The sequence below is a fragment of the Nelumbo lutea genome, chromosome 3 (assembly GCF_056320005.1).
Source record: "Nelumbo lutea isolate HS-2025 chromosome 3, American lotus-T2T, whole genome shotgun sequence".
Taxonomy (NCBI): Eukaryota; Viridiplantae; Streptophyta; class Magnoliopsida; order Proteales; family Nelumbonaceae; genus Nelumbo; species Nelumbo lutea.
In genome coordinates, this window is record NC_142686.1 from 91,689,179 (window position 1) to 91,710,360 (window position 21,182).

General features: G+C 37.8%; 1 protein-coding gene across 20 annotated transcripts in view; it reads left to right on the forward strand.

The window, feature by feature from the left end:
- Positions 1-18,523, forward strand: part of NMAT1 (Intron maturase, type II family protein) — a 52,402-nt gene extending 33,879 nt beyond the window's left edge. For 18 of the 20 annotated variants that reach the window (XM_088974510.1, XM_088974530.1, XM_088974523.1 and 15 more), the window contains one exon: positions 17,636-18,523. The gene's annotated coding sequence lies outside the window, so the exon portion shown is untranslated. Of the gene's footprint in view, positions 1-16,793; positions 17,332-17,635 lie in introns of those variants that run through there. The other 2 variants (XM_088974522.1, XM_088974525.1) reach the window with 1 other exon arrangement.
- The last annotated feature ends 2,659 nt before the right edge of the window (positions 18,524-21,182 follow it).

Here is a 21,182-nt window from a genome sequence, read left to right on the forward strand (position 1 = left end):
TTCTTCTTCCACATCTTCTTCCACCTTCTCTTTTCTTCTTTTCCTATAACAAAAATAGGGGTTCAGCCCCTATATTTTTGTATTTTCTTTCCTTTCGTTTTTTTTCTTCTCATAAATATGTTGATTTTCTAGACTTAAGCATGAAGTTTATAATTTTCTTATGAAAATTATGGATAGTTATTAAAGAAAGTTGGTTATGGAACCTAGGGAACTACCCTAGGATATGTGATTTTTACTTAATAAATCCATTGCTTAGGTGACAAGGCACCCCCTGCCGCTTAGCCTCTCCTTGGTGCCTTGAAAACTATGCTCGGGAGAGAATATGCTGTTGTGCAATGTCATATTCAAGGTTAAGTCTTGCTAGAAACTCAAATACCCTATTCTTCTCTACCAACTTCTAATAAGTTGTTGCATCTTCGCTACTTTCCTAAACCACTGCCTCCAAATGATTTATCTCTTCCCATAAGGTTTTGAGGATTGAAAAATAAATTGCAACAGGCTTATCTCCCTGCCTAGTAGCAATCATCTAGTTTCTCATTTGGTAGGTTTTAGCAACATTCTCACATTGTGAATAAGTTCTTGCTACTCCACCCCAAATCTCCTTAGCCATGTTAGCCCATAGAAAGTTTTTACCTATATGGGGAAACATGGAATTGCACGGCTAGGTCATCATCATGTAGTTCTCCTGTACCCACTAGGAGTAGTTATTCTCAGGTTTCTTCTCTTCATTGGTGACATACCCCAATTTTCCACAAGCTCCAATGGCCATCTTTGCAGATTGTGACCATTCTAAGTAGTTTGTTCTTTGTACCATCCAACTTGACTGTAGTGATGGTCCCAACCTCGAAGAGGTCGCTAGCATCTCCTCCACCTAGTCCTGTTTCATCTGCAGATTTCTTTTCAACTCCACAACCCTCCATAACTCCCAAAACAGATTAGGAAATCAATTTGAAATGAAAAGAAAGAGTTTTATCTCCTTTAGAAACCTCAAGCACCTTCTTGGTACTATAGAAGCCCCTCCCACCAAAGATTCCCTTCTTCATAGAAAGAATTTTATCTCCTTTAGGAAGAGGTTGCCGTTCCCTCGAGAGGCCTCCAAAAAGACTGGGACTTGAACCGCCCTCTTCAAAAAACCTCTAGAAACCCTAAAAAGCCAGAGCGCCACTTCCTAGGTCAAAATTGAAGAGTCCTACTAAATCAGGATTCTTCCCCTTTCTTTAGTTCCTGATTTTGGTGATAAACCCTAGACCTGCTACAAGGGATTGCAAATCCACCAAAAAATCCAAAAATTGGGCTTACCTGAAATCCTCGATCAGCACTTTACCTCATCATGCAGTCAGCTTATCTTGGACTGCCTGATGGAACAACTCAAAAAATCCCTAAACTAGCTTTGGTACCAAGTAGAAAAGTGCAAAAGTTCGGTTTTGATATAAAATCTGTGAAAGAGAGAAAGAAAGAAAGAAAAGAGAAGGTTTCTGTAGAGAAGGAAAGAGGAGAGAAGTTGAAGAGAGTGGGGAGAAGCCAAAATTAGGTCTGGCTGCCCATTTCATTAGCTTATATACTCATAAATAAAACTGAATAAAAAGATAAGTATGCCCTTAGTAAGTCGGCTACTTGTAAAAAGGAAGTAAACACTCTTAGTTTAAACATAAACTAATGTGCCTTGGGCCCTATAGCTCTCTAACTATGCTTTGTAAATAAAAACAAATGTTATCGGTCCAAAACTCAACAGAAACCAAAGCTATAGACTTGGAAATAGCTGTTTGTCAGTTCTTTGTAATTCCTAGGGCATGGGTTGTGTTTCTGTTGGAAGGGTTAGAAATCAGATTATGGATGGCTGAACCATGCTTCATGGATGGGCGATTTTTAAAAATTTTTCTAACCCAACTCGAAAACCGATTTCCCAGTGATTTTGAAATCTGAAATTTCTGGATCGATCTTGCACTGAACCGGACCAGATTTGAAACAAAAATCAAAACTGATTATACCTGATATGGAGTCCAGAAATCGCAGTTCCCAGAGTGGTAGTTCACACCCAATATCAGTCCCAAAACCTGTCTCCAACTGAAGGTGGCGTAGAGTGTATGAGAAGTCGATTCAACAACGTTGTTTCAGCAAAACTGCTATCCAACTTGCTTGGATTGAATGGGATTTGTGAGCCTGATTTCCCCAATGTTTTTCGTGCAAAAACAAAGTGGAAAAACTGATAAAATTCAGTTCTTGCAATGTCTAGGTTGTGCTAGGGTTTCTAGGAGGCAAGGGAGAAGAGGAGAGAACAAGAGACTGGAGAGAATTAACTCAATTGGACTCTCCCCTCTTTCTCCTTTATATAGAGCATTATCCTATTCAGAGGATAGGTGCTCCATACCTAGATCCATGCCTGTTTTCAACCCAAGTCACATGAAAACTGATATGACCCAGAAATTTGACACGCAGTTCACAGACTTACAGCAGCGTTCACACACTCGAACTTCAACAAAAGAGACTAGTATTCATTCAGCAGAAAACATTAACAGTTGGTCGGTTCTTCGAGAGACTGCCGGCTCTCCCTAACACTCACAAAATTCTTTATTCAAAGAAAAACATACCACCCCCTATCCCCCAAAGCCCCTTCTTATACTCTTTTGATAGCATAACTGGCTCCCTCTATAAATGCCCAGCTAGCCTAGTTATAAATGCCCAAAAACTCTTCTTTTTTCATAACTGACATAGCTATAAATGCCCCAAGACTCTCCTTATTCCCTCCAGCTATAATTGCCCTCATGTGATTAATTGTTCAATTATTCCCCCCCCACCCTAGCTGATTGTTGACCTTTCCTCTTCCTGGCATACGTAAGGTTAATCGGGGCCTATCATTACCCGCCGCCCAAAGTCTAACCTTGTCCTCAAGGTTAAAATGAGGAAATTGGTCTCGAAGTAAGTCAAAAGGCTCCCAAGATTCTTCAAAATCAGGTAGGTCCTGCCAATGAGTAACTCCAGGCATAGTGGATGGACGCACACCGTGAACGGCAGCAGGATAATGGAGCTTTGCAACTCTTCCAGTCTCTGAATAAAATTCCTTCTTTCTTTGAAAGCTAGACCTTTTCAATCTCGACTGCTACCCTTGTTCCATCAGGTAAAAACCCACTATATGTGCCACCAGTCTTGGCATTTCCAACGAGGCGGTTACCTTCACTGAAATTCTTTGTAATTGGCCTCAGTTCCTCATTGCTGAAGACTTTCCATGATGGGGTAACTGATGCAGATGTTGATGGATTAGATGCTTTGCGAGACCTTCTTGCTCCTCCTGTATGCAAGCAACCAAATTACAACAACCAAAGTTGTGCAAAGGATCATCCCACTAACAGTTGCAAGGATGATAAGATACTCCTTGTGGTGGCGCAGGTGGTAGCATTTGTTCTCTATATCAAGCATACAGATGAACTCATGAGAGTTGTTGCATCTCTCACCCACAAGGTTTGGCTGGCCATTAGTCACCGAGGTACAGGTATTGATTAGATTAATGCCTTTGCATGATGAATTGGAGCCATTGGAGTGAAATGGTGCCCCAGGGGAGATGGACTCATTCCAATGTGTTGCATTGTCAGACCACTTCCAACTAAAACCACCTATAGAATTGAAGCCTGTTCCTCCAACCCAGCACCCTCTTGCTGTATTAGTGCAGAGTTTTCCAGCAAAACTTAGTTCCTTGGCTGATGTCAGTGCTGCCAAGTGCCCATTATAATTCCTACATTTGGACTCTGATTCATCTCAATAACTGGAGTTTTCTATCAGCCCAAAACACTTGCTCTTATTTGGACTGATTATCGGCAGGTCTTGTAAGGGAGCAGAGAGCACCTTGAATTGGCAACGATATTCCTTAACAGTAGAAGACTGATGTAACGAGAAGAGTTGCTCCTGTAAATTACCCTCCTGAGTCGATCGAAAACGTTCAAGGAGGAGCTCTTTGAATTTTGTCCAACCACGAAAAGGTCGCCGACCATCTTCCTAGTAATACCACGCCAATGCATCGCCCTCTAAACAGACAACTGCAGCTTGCACACGCTCTGCCGGAAACAAGCCATTAATCTCAAAATAGCGCTCCGCGTGAAAAAGCCATCCGTTTGGATTTTCCCCATCAAAGATAGGTAACTCCAACTTCCGAGGAAGTGAATCAGAAGTATGTTCCGGGACTGATATTGAAGAAGACGTCAGGAAAGCTACACTCTTCCTTTTGTCAGCCGCACAACTCGATGCGACTAAAGGAGGAGCAATGTCAGTTGTAGACAAAGGAGCAGAAGAGACCTGTTGATGGAGCAACAGATCAAAACGTCTCACCAGATCTTGAACGCCTCTCTCCAGAGATTGGACTGAGCTTTCCAGAGACAAGATCTTCGAAAGTCCAGTTGCTACCTTATCCGGATCGAGACGCTGAAAATCATTACGTAAGCCATCCGTCTCCAGACGAAAATCAGAATGCAGAGAAGACAAGCGTTCTTCGAATCCCTCCACCTACGATGCCACTTCCTTAGCTGTCACCATGGCCGAGGAAAGACGTGCTCTGATACCACTGATATGACCCAAAAATTTGACATGCAGAGAAGACTAGTATTCATTCAGCAGAAAACATTAACAGTTGGTCGGTTCTTCGAGAGACCGCCGGCTCTCCCAAACACTCACAATATTCTTTACTCAAAGAAAAACATACCACCCCCTATCCCCAAAGCCCCTTCTTATACTCTTCTGATAGCATAACTGGCTCCTTCTATAAATTCCCAGCTGGCCTAGTTATAAATGCCCAAAAACTCTTCTTTTTTCATAACCGACATAGCTATAAATGCCCCAAGACTCTCCTTATTCCCTCCAGCTATAATTGCCCTCATGTGATTAATTGTTCAATTATTTCCCCCCTTAGCTGATTGTTGACCTTTCCTCTTCCTGGCATACGTAAGGTTAATTGGGGCCTATCAAAAACTTAACTTGTCGTGTGATCACTTAACTAATCATATTAGTAATGGGCCTAAGGCCCATTTTCTCCAATGGCTCACGCCTCTAAGTGTTGCTGGCCACTTTGGGCCTAAATATTGTATGGCGAGGGACCCCACTAAGGTCTCATAAAATTCCATACGGGTTCAGCCCTACCCTTGAAGGAGGTTAAGCCAAATTCACTACTCAAGGCAGTGAACCCCTGACCCAATCAACTTAGGCTCAGTTTTGGCCCAACATTTACAACTAAATGATCATTGGATTTAGCCACCCTATGAAGACCCAAGGATAATGGACTTATGTAAGATAAAACCCATCAGGTAACTAACCCTGTAATGGTCTCTTACACTTAACCTCTCGGCCCATAATCATCAAAACACTGCTCACAAGGAAGGACCTTTCCCCTGACTGCAAGATGTAGTGTCACACTCTTTGCTTAGATGGATCCTGGGATTAAAACCTTTTCATATACATTTTGCAAATCAGATTTCAAATACAGTTGAAATCCACTGCCGACAGTTTAGGTTTCCATCAAAGAGAGTATAAAGCCTGATATTCACTTTGTTTGACAAAGCGGTCGATCCTATCACTATGATCACCCACCCAAGTAATTTCCCAAACTACCCCAACATGCCCAGGTATTTGATCCTTGATGGATCTCACTAGTTGGTAAATCAAAGGCAGCTTAGTCCAATACCTAGGGTTAAGTGCAAATTTCCAGTTTTGCCCATCTATTTCCAAAGTCCAGGACATAACTGGAAATTGGTATGGGTTTAGTGCTTCTTGTAAACACTCACTGGGTGTGCTTGGGGTCTAACCCTAGCAATTGAGACAAGTTGCTCCTACTGTTTGGCAACACACCAGTCCCTTAAGTGTCCAATGGCTGGGAACATTCTAAACTAACATGAGTCTCTTAAGTGTCCAGTTTAAGTGGTAATTCACAGAAAACATACCAATATGAACATGAAACAATAACGTACTTTATTCATTTACAGATAAATGTTTATGTGCATCAATTTGATTGGAGCCAAGGGCACACTATCTAACAGTTTCCTGTGAAGCTTCTGTCATGGTCACTTTGAAGCGATGAACCAAAGAAAGATTGGGTGGATAAAACATTATCTTAATGGGTGGAGTTTCATTCTTCCAGTGCTATCTGTGAAGCTAGCCAAATCCTTTTGATCATTAACACAATCATTGAGAATTTATTAGTAGTGAACCAAATATAGAAGCAAGGGGCAACCCTACATTGTATAGTCATAATGATAACCACTCACAAAACAGCAGATACAGAAGTACAAACAACTTGGTTTCTAGCCCCCTCAGTTCAGCCAATCCCTTCATATCCTTTCTTTTGTTTAGGCGTCAGCCACAACATTTTATGAATGCTGACCTGGGAATCCATCTGAACAAGCTGCTTAAAGTAGATACCAAGGACCTTTCTTCTTTAATATGATTATTAGCATCCAAGAGCCATCTGATTGTGTTAGTCCAGCCTGCTACCACTTTTGATCCAACCTCGACCAAGCACCTTCTAAACCAAGAGAGAATTATCTCAGTGCTTCGGGAATTTCCCTTGAGAATTGGGCTTGAGTAGACCAGAAATGCTTTCTCACTTGCTTCTCTAAACACCTCTCATGTTCTTGATAGTCTTGGGTTTCCTATTGAGCAGAACCATAATTTAGTTAAGCTCTTAGTTCTCATTGTGTTGGAAGGTCTAAGCAAAATGATAGAGAGAACTAATGAAGGAAGCTGCTTGGAAGGTTTTGAGGTGAGAGAAAATGGTATACAATTTGCAAATGATGTGCTATTTTTATGTGATGGTAGTTTAGAGCAGGTAGTACACCGTACACCTAGGATACCTTCTTGTTTGGTTTGAAACTGTCTTGGGTCTGAAGGTAAATTTGGCCAAAAGCAAGATGTTGGCACTTGGCAGTGGGAGACAGTCAGCAAGAAACTAGCCTCTTGGAAGGCCTAGTATTTGTCTAATGGAGGAAAATTCTAGCTAGTCTTCTAACTTATTATGTCTTTTTTCTCTTTACCTTGTGAGGTGGCAGGAAAAACTAAGAATATGAGGGATTTCTTATGGTTGGGGTGGAAGGACTCAAAGAAGTACCATCTAGAGTCTGATTTGCAAACCAAAAAGTCATGGTGGTTTGGGGCTGAGAAAAATGAAAGACTTTAATACAGCCCCCTCTTGGGGAGTTGGTTTTGACAGTTTTTTACAGAACCAGATGAACTGTTGAGCAGTAATTTAAAAGGCAATCCTCGGTGCAAAAAAAAAGGTGCATTTTTGGGTATGCACCTTGCCTAGGATCCCAGGCACAACACTTTTAAAAGGCGCACGCTTGGTGTGCCTTGTGCTTCACCCTAGGTGCATGCCTTCTGAAAATTTGTGCATTGTATCTGTTTTCTTATGTTAAGCGGCTGGACCGGGGGTAGAGCCCCTGGACCCCAACAAAAAAAAACCCTATTTGCCAATGTTGCTCATTCATTCATCCTAATAAAAGATATTTTTAAAAGACAATTAAAATTATAAAATCTTTTATATAGGGATTAAGAATTTAAGACTTTGATTGGATTTGTTTGGGCTTGCCTCTACTAGTGCAGTTCGAACAAGAGAGAAACGGAAGATTTGGGTCCGTTTAATGAATTGACCACACCAAGAAAGTGATATTTATGTTAATGAAAGGTAAAAGAACAATTTTGTCCTTGTAGTACAATAAGAAATGTACAAACTAAAAGAATAAAGAAAGAATGATACAAGAAGTAAAATTACAGCTTTATCCATCACTATCCCTGTCTCAACATTCATTATCCCTGTCTCTACACTCCCCCTCAAATTGATGTAGGGGCACTAGAATTAGTTTTCCCATGAGAAAAGAATGCTAAGTCCTTGTCATAGCCTTTGCGAAAATTTTTGCCAGCTGAAGATTAGAAGAGACATGAGGAAGTGAAATGCGTCTGGTAGTAAGGAAGTCTTATATAAAATGACAATCCACTTCAATGTGCTTTGTCCTTTCATGGAAGACAGGGTTAAAAGCAATCTTGGTGGCACTGAGATTGTTAGCTAATAGAGGACTGGAGAAGACTGAGCAATATTGAGGTAGATGCACTGCCTTGTATTTGATCATCTAGTATTGAACAACCAGCCTAATTGGCATCAATATAAGTGTTAGAGTACACAAAACAGGGGTATTTTGGTCATTTGGGTTTGTCTATTTGAGAGTGAAAGGTCTGTTTTATTTAAGTTTAAGTTATGTGTCCCATCACTTATGAGGGACAATATGGTCTTTCTTGTAACTATGTTATTGGAGATAAATACAAGTGGGTTGACTAGAGAGGACTGATTTTCCTCTACTGGCCGAACCCTTCTTCTTCTTCTTCTCCTCTTCTTCTTCTTCTTCTTCTTCTCCTTCTCTACTGTAACCTAGGACTAAATAAGGTTTTCACATGGTATCAGAGCGCATGTAACAAGTTCATATCTGCTCATCTTGCTCTTTTATTCTGGTTTACCCAATGTTTTTATCGCCCTCCTCTCTAGGGTTTTGCAGATTTCTCAAGAACCACTGGGAGATTAAGGGGAAGGTTGAAAAGGAGTGGTCATTTTTCTCTGTAGGAGGCCTTCATGCCTCCGGTTTGTGGTGCAGTGGCTGTTTGTGGTGATTGGTAGGAAGCTCTCTATTCGATGGTATGAAGAGAGCAGGTTCGGATGAATAGTGTTCAGCTGAGTACAAGTTGGTTCTGTAGAGTGCAGTGTAAGTGTTTGGTTGAATGGTTGAGTGATTTCAGCCCTTGTATTTGGTGTGTGAATGGTTCTGTAGTGTGCAGTATAAGTGTTTGATTTAATGACTGAGTGATTTCAGCTCTTGTATTTGGTGTGTGAGTGGTTCTGCAGTGTGCAGTACAGGTGTTTGATTTAATGACTGAGTGATTTTAGCTTTTGTATTTGATGTGTAATGTGTGATTGAATAAGTTGGTGGTGCTGAAAGTGAGATAAGTTTTGTGGAAGTGTGTGAGGTTGTGCTGAATATTTGAAGGTGAATACTCTACATATAGCAGTGATTTCTTTGTGAGGTAAGGTGAATTAGTTAAGATGGCTTCAATTGGAGGTAAGGTGAATTAGTGAGATAAGTTTTGTATTTAATGGCCAAACCTACTAGGGTTAATGGCCAAATTTCAAAAGGATTTTGAACTCGAGAACTGGTTTCTCGATACTTGGAAAATCCTATTCTCCTAGGATTGATCTAGTACTGTAGTGGATCAAATTTGAAAACCAAAATTAAATTGAGTGTACTTGATATAGAGTCCATAAATTATAGCTCCCAGAATGGTTGTTCACGCCCAAAACTCAAAGCCAAATTGGCCTCCTAATTGAAGATGCTGCAATTGAATTTGGAGGTTGATCCTGCAACAATCCTTCAGCTGAATTTGATCTCCAACAAGTTGGGATTTATGCAGCTGTGAGAACCACTTCAAATCTGATGTTTTTTCTTAAAAAACATAGTAGAGAATAATGGAAGAATAGCCTCTTCCTTGGCTGGTTCGAACTAGGGTTTATGGGAAGCAAGAGAGAAGAGAAATAGTGCAAGAGGTGTCTAGAGTAGTGTATGTCGAACTCTCCCTCTTGCTTTTATATATAGGCCTCTTTCCTAATGTAATTAGGATTAATCCCAAGTCTGATTTGGGTTAGGTCTCTAATTACATTAATAATATGGAGATCTGAACCATATCCATACCCATATTTGACTCATGACAACTTAAGTTGTCATGTGACTAGTCTAACTAGTCTTATTGGTTAATGGGATAAGGCCCATTGTGATTCACTTACATAACTGTTGCAAGCCTTGTTGGGCTTGAATTATGTATGGCTTGAGACCTTACAAAGGTCACATATTAGTCCATAATGGTTCAGCCCATGTCTAGAAACACATGGGCTGAATTCTCTACACATAGGTAGTGAACCCCTGACCCAATCGAATCGGGCTTAGTATGGGCCCAACATTAAGTCTAAGTGACCCTTGGTTTCAACCACCTTGTGAAGCCCAAGGATCTTATATATATAGGGGTGCTCTCTCCATGCAGGAAATGGAATCTACTCGTGCGAGTAGATTCCCACGTGAGAGCACCCCAGTAATTACTGTTATTATTGTTATTATACTTAATAAATATATCTTAATTACTGATTATTACAGTAATTTAAAAAATATATATAGTTAGTGATTATAATTAGTAATCATTGTTATTATAAATATTGTTAATAACTAGATATTTACTTTAAAATTATAAATACTGTTATTAAAAAAATATTGGTAATAAATTACTGATTATTACAGTAATTTAATAAATATATAATTAGTGATAATTAATAATTATTGTTACTATAAATATTGTTAATAAATAGATATTTACTTTAATTTTACTTTAAATTAAAATTATAAATATTTTTGTTAATAAATACTGTTAATAAATTTAGTAATTATTGTTATATTAAAAATATTTTAAAATATTATTAAAAGTATTGTTATTGATTATTTAATAAAATATTATAATTACTGACTATTACTGACAGATTCTATTAATTTAATTTAATTTTGGTAATTATTAATTTAATGAATATTGTTAATAAATCCTATTCATAAATTTAATATTTACTGTTATATTAAAAATAACTAAATAATATTATTAAAATTATCATTAATGATTATTTAATTAAATAGTATAATTACTTACTATTATTGATAAATGTTATTAATAACGTTTTGACAACCGACGGTTCGACCATCCTGTTCGAACGGATGGCCCGTTCTGACAACAAAAATTACAAGCAAAAATTTACGGAACCATTCTGGCCACCAATTTTCAGGTCGACGATTCGTTCATCCGGTTCGAACGGATGGTCTGTTCTGACAACAAAAATTATAGGCAAAAAATTAAGTTTGTGAGGTCCATTAAATAGTATCTTACATGTTATGTCATTCAAGCATGTGACTCATACGACCCGAAAACAGAACCGTTCTGGCCACTGGTTTTTGGGTCGACGGTTTGACTGTTTGGTTTAAACGGATGACCCCTTCTGACAACAAAAAATTACAAGCAAAAAATTACGGAACCATTCTGGCCACTAGTTTTCAAGTCGATGGTTCGATCATCCGGTTCGAAAGGACGACCCATTCTGACAACAAAAATTACAAGCAAAAAATTGAGTGAGGTCCATTAAGCAGTATCATACGTGTTATGTCATTTGAGCGTGTGACTCGTACAACCCAAAAATGGAACTGTTCTAGCCACCGGTTTTTGGGTTGGTTCGACCGTCCGATTCGAATGGATGGCCCGTTCTGACAACAAAAATTAAAAAGTAAAAATGGCCCAAAACCATTGAATGGGTCAATTGGTTAACGATTCGACCACTCGGGTCAATGGGTCATTGATCGATTCAACGGTTTTTGGCCAGGGACCGGGATTGGGGTAAAACGGAATTGGTTGCCTGGATAGTTCCCAATTAAAAAAATAAAAAAATGGACGATCTGTTCTGACAAAAAAATTAAAGGCAAAAAATTGAGTGTCTGAGGTCCAGTAAGCAATACAATACGTGTTATGTCATTTGAGTATGTGACTCATATGACCTGAAGATGGAACTGTTCTGGCCACCGGTTTTCGGGTCGACGGTTCGACTGTTCGATTCGAATGGACGGCCCGTTCTGACAACAAAAATTAAAAGAATAAAAAACGACCCAAAACCATTGAACGGGTCAATGGTTCGACCGCCTGGGTCAATGGGTCATTGGTCGATTCAACGATTTTTGGCCAGGGACCAAGATTAGGATAAAGTGGAACTGGTTGCCTAGATGGTTCCCAATTAAAAAAATAAAAAAATGGCCAAAAACCATTGAACTGGTCAATGAGTCGACAATTCGACTGCTTGGGTCAATGGGTCGTTGACCGATTCAACGGTTTTTGGACAAAGACTGGGTCAACAGGTCGATGATTCCATTCCAACCCCTGCGAAGCAGGGTCCCTCCGCTAGTAATGGATTAATATAATAAGATAAAGCCCATCGGGTTTCAGTCTTGTTATGGTCTCTTATTCTTAACCTCTTAGCCCTAAATGATCAAAACACTACTTACAGGGAAAGACTTCTTCCTTGATTGCAAAATGTAGTGTCACACCCTCTACTGCCGGTGGTTTTAGGTTTCCATTGAAGAGAGTATAAGTCCTGATATTCACTTTGTTTGACAAAGGGGCTGATCCTATCACAATAATCACCCACCTAGGAAATATCCTAAACTGCTCCAACATGCCTAGGTATTTGACCCAAAGAGGATCTCATTGGTTGGCATATTAAAAGTAGCTCAGCCCAAGACCTAGTGCAATATCATTATCAAGTCTAGGGTTAAGTGCAACTTTCTAGTTTTGCCCATCTATCTCCAAGGTCCATGACATAACTGGAAATTGGTCCATGTTTAGTGTTTCTTACAAACACCTACTGATTGTACTTAGGGTCTAGCCCTAGCAGTTGAGACAAGTTGCTCCACTATTTTGGCAGTACATCACTGTCAGCCTTGTTAGGATAAACTCCCCAAGTTTATTTAATGGTTGGAAACTTTCTAAACTAACACAAATCTCATAGGTGTTCAGTTTAAGGGGTAATTCATAGAAACATACCAATCTGAACATAAAAAACAATAATGAACTATATAAAACTTAGTGTACTTCAATCTGATTGGAGCTAAGGGCACGTAAACTATCTAACGGTCCACCTTAACTATCATTCTACATAAGACTTGTACAAACACAATAAAAAGGAAGGGGGGCAATGGATGTCCCTGCCTAATCCCTCTCTTGGCAGAGAAGAAATCTCTTGCAACTCCATTGCATTGAGCTAATACAACATTCAATCTACATTGTCCATCTTGATTCAAACCTAGTTCTCTCTAAAATATCTAGAAGGAAAGTCCAACCCACTAAATCATAAGCCTTTCCTAAGTCCAATTTGCACACCAACCCCTTCTTTTCTCTACAACACACTCATTGGCCACTAAGATTTGATCTACAATTTTCCTTGCTTCAATGAAAGCACCTTGATCCTTCTATAAAGTTGTGGAATTGGCTTCTTTTGTTGTTTGGATGTAGGTGGAATAGGCCAACTATAGTAAGCATGGTTTTTGATCCTTCTACTTTTACCCGGCACCAAAAGACAGGAAGATTAATGTGGAGGTTTGCAAGAGCAGTATTGATCTAGACTGTTGGGGAAGAGAGGAATGTAGTGTTTCAAGAGAAGGAGAGAAATTTACAAGACCTAAAGGAATGCATATTGAACTAGGCAATCTATCAGTTGAAATCCTCATAACTATTCCTTCATTTCTCCTTTATTGATTTGTGGAGAAATTGGGCTGTAGTGGAAAGTAGCTCTTCCAGGCTAAAGCAAGTGTAAGATGGACACCTCCTCCTGTAGGGGTTTTGAAGCTGAACTTTGATGTTGGTAGTCAAGGCAACCCATGTCCTTCTGGATTGGGTGGGGTTATAAGGGGTAAGGACGGAAATGTGGTACTTCTTTTCTCGAGCCCCCTAGGTATTGGGGACTCCACTAGGGTAGAGTTGTTAGATCCAATTCACGGTGTACAGTTTGCTATTTAGTTGGCTACTAAATCCTGGGTTTGTAGTGTTGTGTTATAATAATGAAGTCAAGAGGTTCAAGTGGTTAGCAAGGGGTTTGACTATAAGAGTACAATGGGTTGGGAGCCAATGCTATGGCTGACTGTCTAGCCAAGCAAGGGGTAGCCAAGGACCAATTGTATTGGGCACAGTTGTAGCTTGATTCTTGCCTTGGAGAGTATGCATCCCGCGCTTCTCCAAGTCTGCTTGTATCAACTTTCACTTATTAAATTAAATTAATATAATGATTTACTTTATTTATAAAAAAAAGACTCCCAATCAAACTTATTGGTTAGTAACCCTTTGGGGTTTTTGCTTCCTTCTTTGGCACCAGTGAAATAAAAGTGACATTTTGTTAGACATTGTATGCCCTTAGCTCCAATCAGATTAATGTACACAAACATTTATTAATAAACAAATAAAGTACATTATTGTTTCATGTTCTTATTGGTGTGTTTCTGTGAATTACTCCTTAAATTGGACACTTATGAGACTCATGTTAGTTTGGAATGTTCTCAGTCATTGGATACATTTAGGAAGTTTATCCCGACAAGGCTGACACTAGTGTGTTGTCGAATTGGTGGAGTAGCTTGTCTCAGCTACTAGGGTTAGACCCCAAGCACAATCAGTGGGTGTTTGGAAGAAACATTGAACCCAAACCAATTTCCAATTATGCCCTGGACCTTGGAGATAGATGGGCAAAACTAGAAAGTTGCACTTAATCCCAGACTTGATTATTGCACTAGGTTTTAGATCGAACTGTCTTTGATATGCCAATCAGTGAGATCCATCAAAAGTCAAATATCTGGGTATGTTGAGGTAGTTTAGGAAATTAACTGAGTGGGTGATCATAGTGATAGGATCAACCCTTCTGTCAAACAAAGTGAATATCATGATTTACACTATCTTTGATGGAAACATAAACTACTATTAGTGAATTTCAACTTTATTTGAAATCTGATTTGCAAAATGTATTTATATGTTATATTACTATTTTATGAAAAATGTTTGCAAAAGGTTTTAATCTTGGGATCCATCCGATTAGAGTGTGACACTGCATTTTGCAATCAGGTAAGAGGTCCTTCCCTATGTGTAGTGTTTTGATGATTATGGGCTGATTACCTTATGGGCTTTATCTTATATAAATCCTTTATCCTTGAGTCTTCATAGGGTGGCTGAATCCAATGATCATTTACGTGTAAATGTTGGGCCCAAACTGAGCCCATGCTGATTGGGTCAATGGTTCATTGCCCCTGAGCAGTGAATTCGACCTAACCTCTTCCAAAGATGGGGCTGAACCCTTATAGAATTGTGTGAGACCTTTGTGGGTCCCATACCATACAATATTTTGGCCCAAAGTGGCCATACAACACCTTGGGATATGAACCATTAAAGAAAATGAGCCTAAGGCCCATTACAACAAGGGGAGATTGAAAGAGGAACCTATCTAGCTGAAAACAATCTGGGGAGATAGCTCCTCTGAAATTACAGTACAGGGAGTTCCTTCAGCTCAAGGGAGTCAATTAGTCCATTGGAGGGCCCTCCCACAAACCTCTAATTATAGATAGCTCCTCCGAAAACAATTTTTTATCTTTGTAAGATTTAGGACCATAAACATTTGTTTAGGCCCATTCTCTTTCATTTGAGGATATTTTGTTTTTAATAGACTAAAAGTTGGCTAATCAACTTGTCCACACATTCCATTTCCTCATTCTTCCAAATTGTAAGAGTTCCCCTTGACACTCCTCATGAAAAGGTAAAAGTCCAGCTAAGTCCTCTAATTCCCCAAATACTTTTGACCCATCTTCTATCTATTTTTGATGACTTGGTCTCTTGAATCATAATTTAGACACATAACAATCTTTGGCCTTTCTTTCCTAAGGACACTCCTTATTAATCTTTTTTTCTTTGCACTTCTTAAACCTCTCACATTCAAACTTAGGATCTTCACTGAGTCAACTTAGAGGCCCAAAAAAATTCCTTTTTCATAGCAATCCCCTTTTCTTCTTTTCCCTTCTCTTACTCCTTTTTAGACTATTCCAAAATAACTAATACAATGTTAAACATCTTTCATTTCTATTTCTATGAGCTGCCTTTGTACCAAGCCTCTTGAGTTAAGCCTAAACAAGTCCATATTAGGATCTTAAGATTCTTAATCCCAACAAAAATGATTTTATAATTTAATTATCTTTTTATTATGATGAATAGCAAATATTTTAAAAGGTCACACGCCTAAGCTGAGGCACAAGCACGCCAGGTACACTAAGTGTGCATCTTTGTAAAGGGGTTGCCAGGCACAGGACCTGAAATGCTCCTTACCTGTGCACCTTTCAAGTCACTGGGGGAATGTTGACATGGTTCCAAGTTTTGTGCTCTCTCATGCTTTTGTTTAACTGCCACTGGTCTTTTGGATAAAGTGAGTCCATAGCTTTTACTAGATATACCTTGAATTTTAGTTTGTTGGGTTGCTTGTAATGTTGATTGTATTTTTGGGTGGCTGGGGAAATGTGGATATGTTATGTTGACTTGTTCTATAGAGGGTGGAAGCTTGCTTTCTAGTATAGAGAATAGATTAATGGGAAAATCACAAGTCAAGATGGCATGCGTGGAAACATACTCTGAATTTTGTGTATAACCGTTTTGCTATAAACCTGGTGAAAACTGACTGTCCGGCCGGTTTAATCGGAAAACTGGTGCCAGTTTCATGAAACTGCCCGGGCTATTAAATACTTGAAATTTTAAAATGTGCTTAACAAGATTTGAACCCATGACCTTTTATTTTCATATAGCTTAATTACCATTAATCCACCTCTTTACTTGTACTATTTAATGATTCTTTATTGTATATATTACCTTGTTACACATGTATTTTAAAGAAAATGTAAATTAAGAGACTTCGACCTTGGTCGTTGTTTTAAAAATAAAGGATTTGTCATCCATCCATCATATTTAAGTATATTAAAAATTATAAAATATATTATATATAGTATTTTATATAACCTATAATATATACATATGTGCCACGCCATCATGGTTCGACCTCGGTTGAATCTCTAACCGATGAACCTCTCCCTCTCTGGTTCTCTCAACATTGGACAAAATCGTAGGTAAAGAATCGACAGTTATGACGATCTTGTACTTGTTTGTGGTACTGATCAAGTCGTTGGAAACAGGACTTTTCCTGCAAGGAATTAAATAGATGTGAAACAGTTTCCCCTCTGCGACGGGTGTTGGTGGGTTTGCTGTTGCTAAAAACAACTGAAGAAATATATGCTGAAGAAACTCCTCATGCATCCCCTTCTACCACTACCCACATTATTATTATTTTTTTTTCTTCTTTTTTTTTTTGTGCAAAGTGCTCTTTTGTTCTAAATTGCATTAAAAAATGACTCAAGATGGGCATAATTTTCATATTTTCTCTTATGGATGTGGGGCCCACATGGTTAATTTATGCTTTATTGGTGTAGGCCCACTTGTTTCTGCTATGTATCTGTCATTGAGTATTTTACATGTACTCTTATTATGTATCATCAAAATTTGATTAGTAAATGTCGGTCCCACATTGACATGTTGAATGTGGACCCCGATGTGATTAAAGGGCGTTTTACAATGTAAATTGCTTTTCTTGTTGCCGGTTCCAAAAACAAGTCAAAACCATCTGGTTTGAAAATTTCTCAAAACAAAAACAAAGAAAAAAAACATATTCTTGGTTGTGTGTTTGTTTCTCATGCTTTTGAAGGCATATGGATTCTCCAGATGTTGATTTCTTAAGGACATTGTTTCACCATTTGAAAGAGAGGTTGAGTTACTTGAACACAAATGAGTTCTTTCTTTCATGTTCAGATTTTTACTGCTACTTTTTGTTTTTTTAATGAAAACAATTAATTTTTCTTTTATTAAAAAAATAGTTTATTTTTCTTTTTCTAATGACTTTCAATCTTGCAACGCCCTGTATAAAATAATTTATTTTAAAACTACTTATGCGGGGGCCCTCTGCTACTTGTACTTGAATCAGACTGACAATGGGATGAAGCTGAGCAGTGCGTGTTCAAAATGGTTCGAAAGCATCATCCACCGTTTTCTGCAGTGAGAATTTTGGCCAAAAGTCAACCGAATCAGATGACACCTCACCATAACTATCAAATTACACTGGATGTCAGAAAAAACATGAGATCAACAAGAAAATGTGAAATTTGAAGTGTTAGATACCAAATTAGTAAACCACATAGTAGGCCCCAACTTCATGTGTGTTGGAGGAATGATGATGACATGAGGGATAATTCACTGTCTAATTTTCTTGATAGAATTACAAACAAGGAGATGATGCCAATAAATTTTACCCCATATTGGGCTTGAATTTTCATCCCGAGCCCATTCAAATTTTGATACAATCCAACCAAACCTACTGAAGTTGCACCCTATTTACATGGCATACTATACATGTAGGACTTGGGCACTGTCATTGTGCCACAGGGCATTTTACTGTTATTCAACTCACATGCAGAATAAAAAACTGTTTGGACAGAGAAAGAATTCCACTTCTTTCATACAACCAAAAAGTCGGTGGAAAAATGAAAGCTATCTTAGATTGTCGCTGAAAGAGAACCTACCTTGGGTTGTTGCTGTCTTGTAAATGGTATAATTGGTGTTCTTAATAGAGTTTGGAAGATATTTCACAGATATCATTTATATTATTTACGAAAGGTAAGAAAGGGCTTCTGCCCATGGCTACATGAGAGAAATGAGTTGCGAAGCAAAGGATTTTAGTTTTATTTTTGTAGCTCAGTTTGGGCTCAATTTGATGATTAAGTACTTGTTATATAAGTATATTTTTAGAAGTACTTATTTTAACAATTACCAAGTTTGTTTGATAATCCATTTTTCAGATTACTTATTATGGATTTAAGCATTTATTGAGGGGGAGATGTTTGGTAGGTTACTTTTCTCACAAGTGTTTATATTGATACAAATGACAATTTTACCTTCCACTCAGATTTCTCTCTTATTTTTTTCACCGGAACTGTAGATTGGATAACAGGATTAACAACCTTCACAAAATTCTCGGATTCTCATTTCTGCCTCCCTAGTCTCATTTTTCCGTCTATCTTTCTTTTTCCTTTCTTTGGATTTTTCAACCATTCCACGATGATTCTGCTGTGATTTCTCTGGAAGACATTGTTATAATATTGCAATTTTTCTGTATCGCGCCACTTTGTCTTTGGTTTGCTACTTCTCTCCTTTACTGAAAACCATTTTTTATTACCCTTCCTATCTTCTGATTCTGATTCTCTCTCTCTCTTAGATCAATGGATGTAAAATTGTTATTATGGATACATTCTGCTTTTATCTCCGATGAAGGATTTGAATACTTATGGATACCAGCGCCACCTATCAAAATTGATATCGTTTGATTTGTTTTCCACCAAATGTGATTCCACAATTGGAGCTACCATTTCAAAACTTCTTTTGTATGTTCACCATCGGTAACTTTTCCTTCTTTCTTCATCAAGTGTTGGCTCGAGAAGTTGATTGTTCCTCTTTAACTCTATTTCAATCGGTAATAAACTAGAAAATTTAGCAATTCTTATCAACAATAATTGTAACTCTTAAGAAAAGCTCCCAAATCCCTATTCAAGTGAAGAAAGTGTCAAAAACAACTTTCAAAGGAAGAAAGCCCGACAAGCGTCTCGCAGAATGTGACCGAGTGATCGAAGACAGATTTATCACTAAGCCACCGCAGTGCAGAAATGAACAAAATTAGATAACGTCCCAATATGGTCAGATAGAAATAAAACGACAAGAAGAAAAATAGAGAGAAAAAGAGAACCCACGATTGGGGGGCACAGACATGAACATTGTATTGACCTTGTCAAACCAGAGCCTCAACCAGGAAGGTAAGGCCTGGGGCATCGATTCCATCCGCATTAGTGACTAACACAATAGGTTTGGAGCAATCCTGATCAAAAGAGGAGGGAGAGGAAGAAGAGGAAGAAGGTTCTGTGGATTCGTCTGTCTTCTTGGACTGTTCGTCGCCGCCACCTTTTCTGCTAGTTAGAACGTCTTGTAGATTAGATATTAGGGATGGGGGTAAAAAGTTGTTCTTCACAGAAGTCGTCATTGAGATGCTGCGGAAACTAAAAATTATCGGCAACCAGGAATTCAATCACACAGATGATGAAGAAAAAGAAATGGACTTGGTGGTTTTGGGTTAAAAAAAAAAACGGAAATGAAAATCAGAAACCCTAGAAACCCGAAAGATAGTCCTAAAAAGGAGGGTAATAAAGCGAGCAATAAAAAGGGGTTCCCGGTCCCTACCAGAGACGAGAGAGAGACCGAATGGAAGAAGAAGATGATAAACTTTTCTTTCTTTTTTCATCAGCGGTGGCTTTTGCTCACCGTGGAACGTCACCGATGGACTTGCAACCAAACGTCGTTGGTGGACCTGCAACCAAATGCCACCGCTGTCGGTTGTTGTAGGGTTTCGAATGAAGAAAAGATGATAAACACGAGTGGAGATAGTTTTATCATTAAAGAAAAAAACAGGGACAGGTTTGTCCCATTCGAAAGAAGAAGCACTTCTTCAAAAAGTAATGAAAAAAAAAGTCACATCTATGTCATCTTTTTAAAAATCATTTTTTTAATAATAAATACTTCTTATCCTCTTTTTTACCAAACACTATGAATACTTAAAAATCACTTAATATATAATTTCATGTCTTAAAAGTACTTGTTTAAATAAATACTTTTAAGTATTATCAATTAGGGCCTTGGAAAGAGTACAAATACAAATCTGTACAATATAAATAATACAAAATACAAGATTTTGCATTCTACATATTTGCATTGTACAAAAGTCAATTAATAAATATTTTTAAAGTATTAGTTGTGATTGTAAAACTATTAATTTTTAAAAGAATTTATTAATTTGGCAATTAATTACTAATATTTCTTAATTACTTTAAAGTTATAGTTGTGATTGTAAAATTATTTTTTATTTAGATTAACTGAGTTAATAAATTATTTAATTTTTCATGTTCAATCAATTAAGTTACTATAAATAAATTAAGATAACTAATTAAATTAATTTGCTTAGTTTATCTAATTGAAATATCTAAAAAAGTTTGCAAAATTATAATTTAACAAAATTCAATACATCCTATGAATTTCTCTTTTTTTGCTGTTAACATTTATAATTGATGTAATATAAATTTTGAAATAATAGCAATTCTTGTCTCTCTCTCTTAAACATCAATTGGCCGCACAAATTTAAAGCAACATGTTTCCCTATTTCGAAATTACATCAAAACTGAACATTGACCGACTTATCACTTCAATCTAACCTGACTGTCCCTTCACCCTTGACCACGCGTAGGATCTGGCCGAAGATCCCACTATATTTGTACGGCTTCTTTTTTTTTTTTTTTTTACGTTTTAGCCAAATTAATGAAAATACTGTTAATTATTAAAATATTATTAATTATTGAAAATGCTATTATTTATTAAAATACTGTTTATCAAATATACTGTTAAAATACTATATTTACTGTAATTATCAAATATAC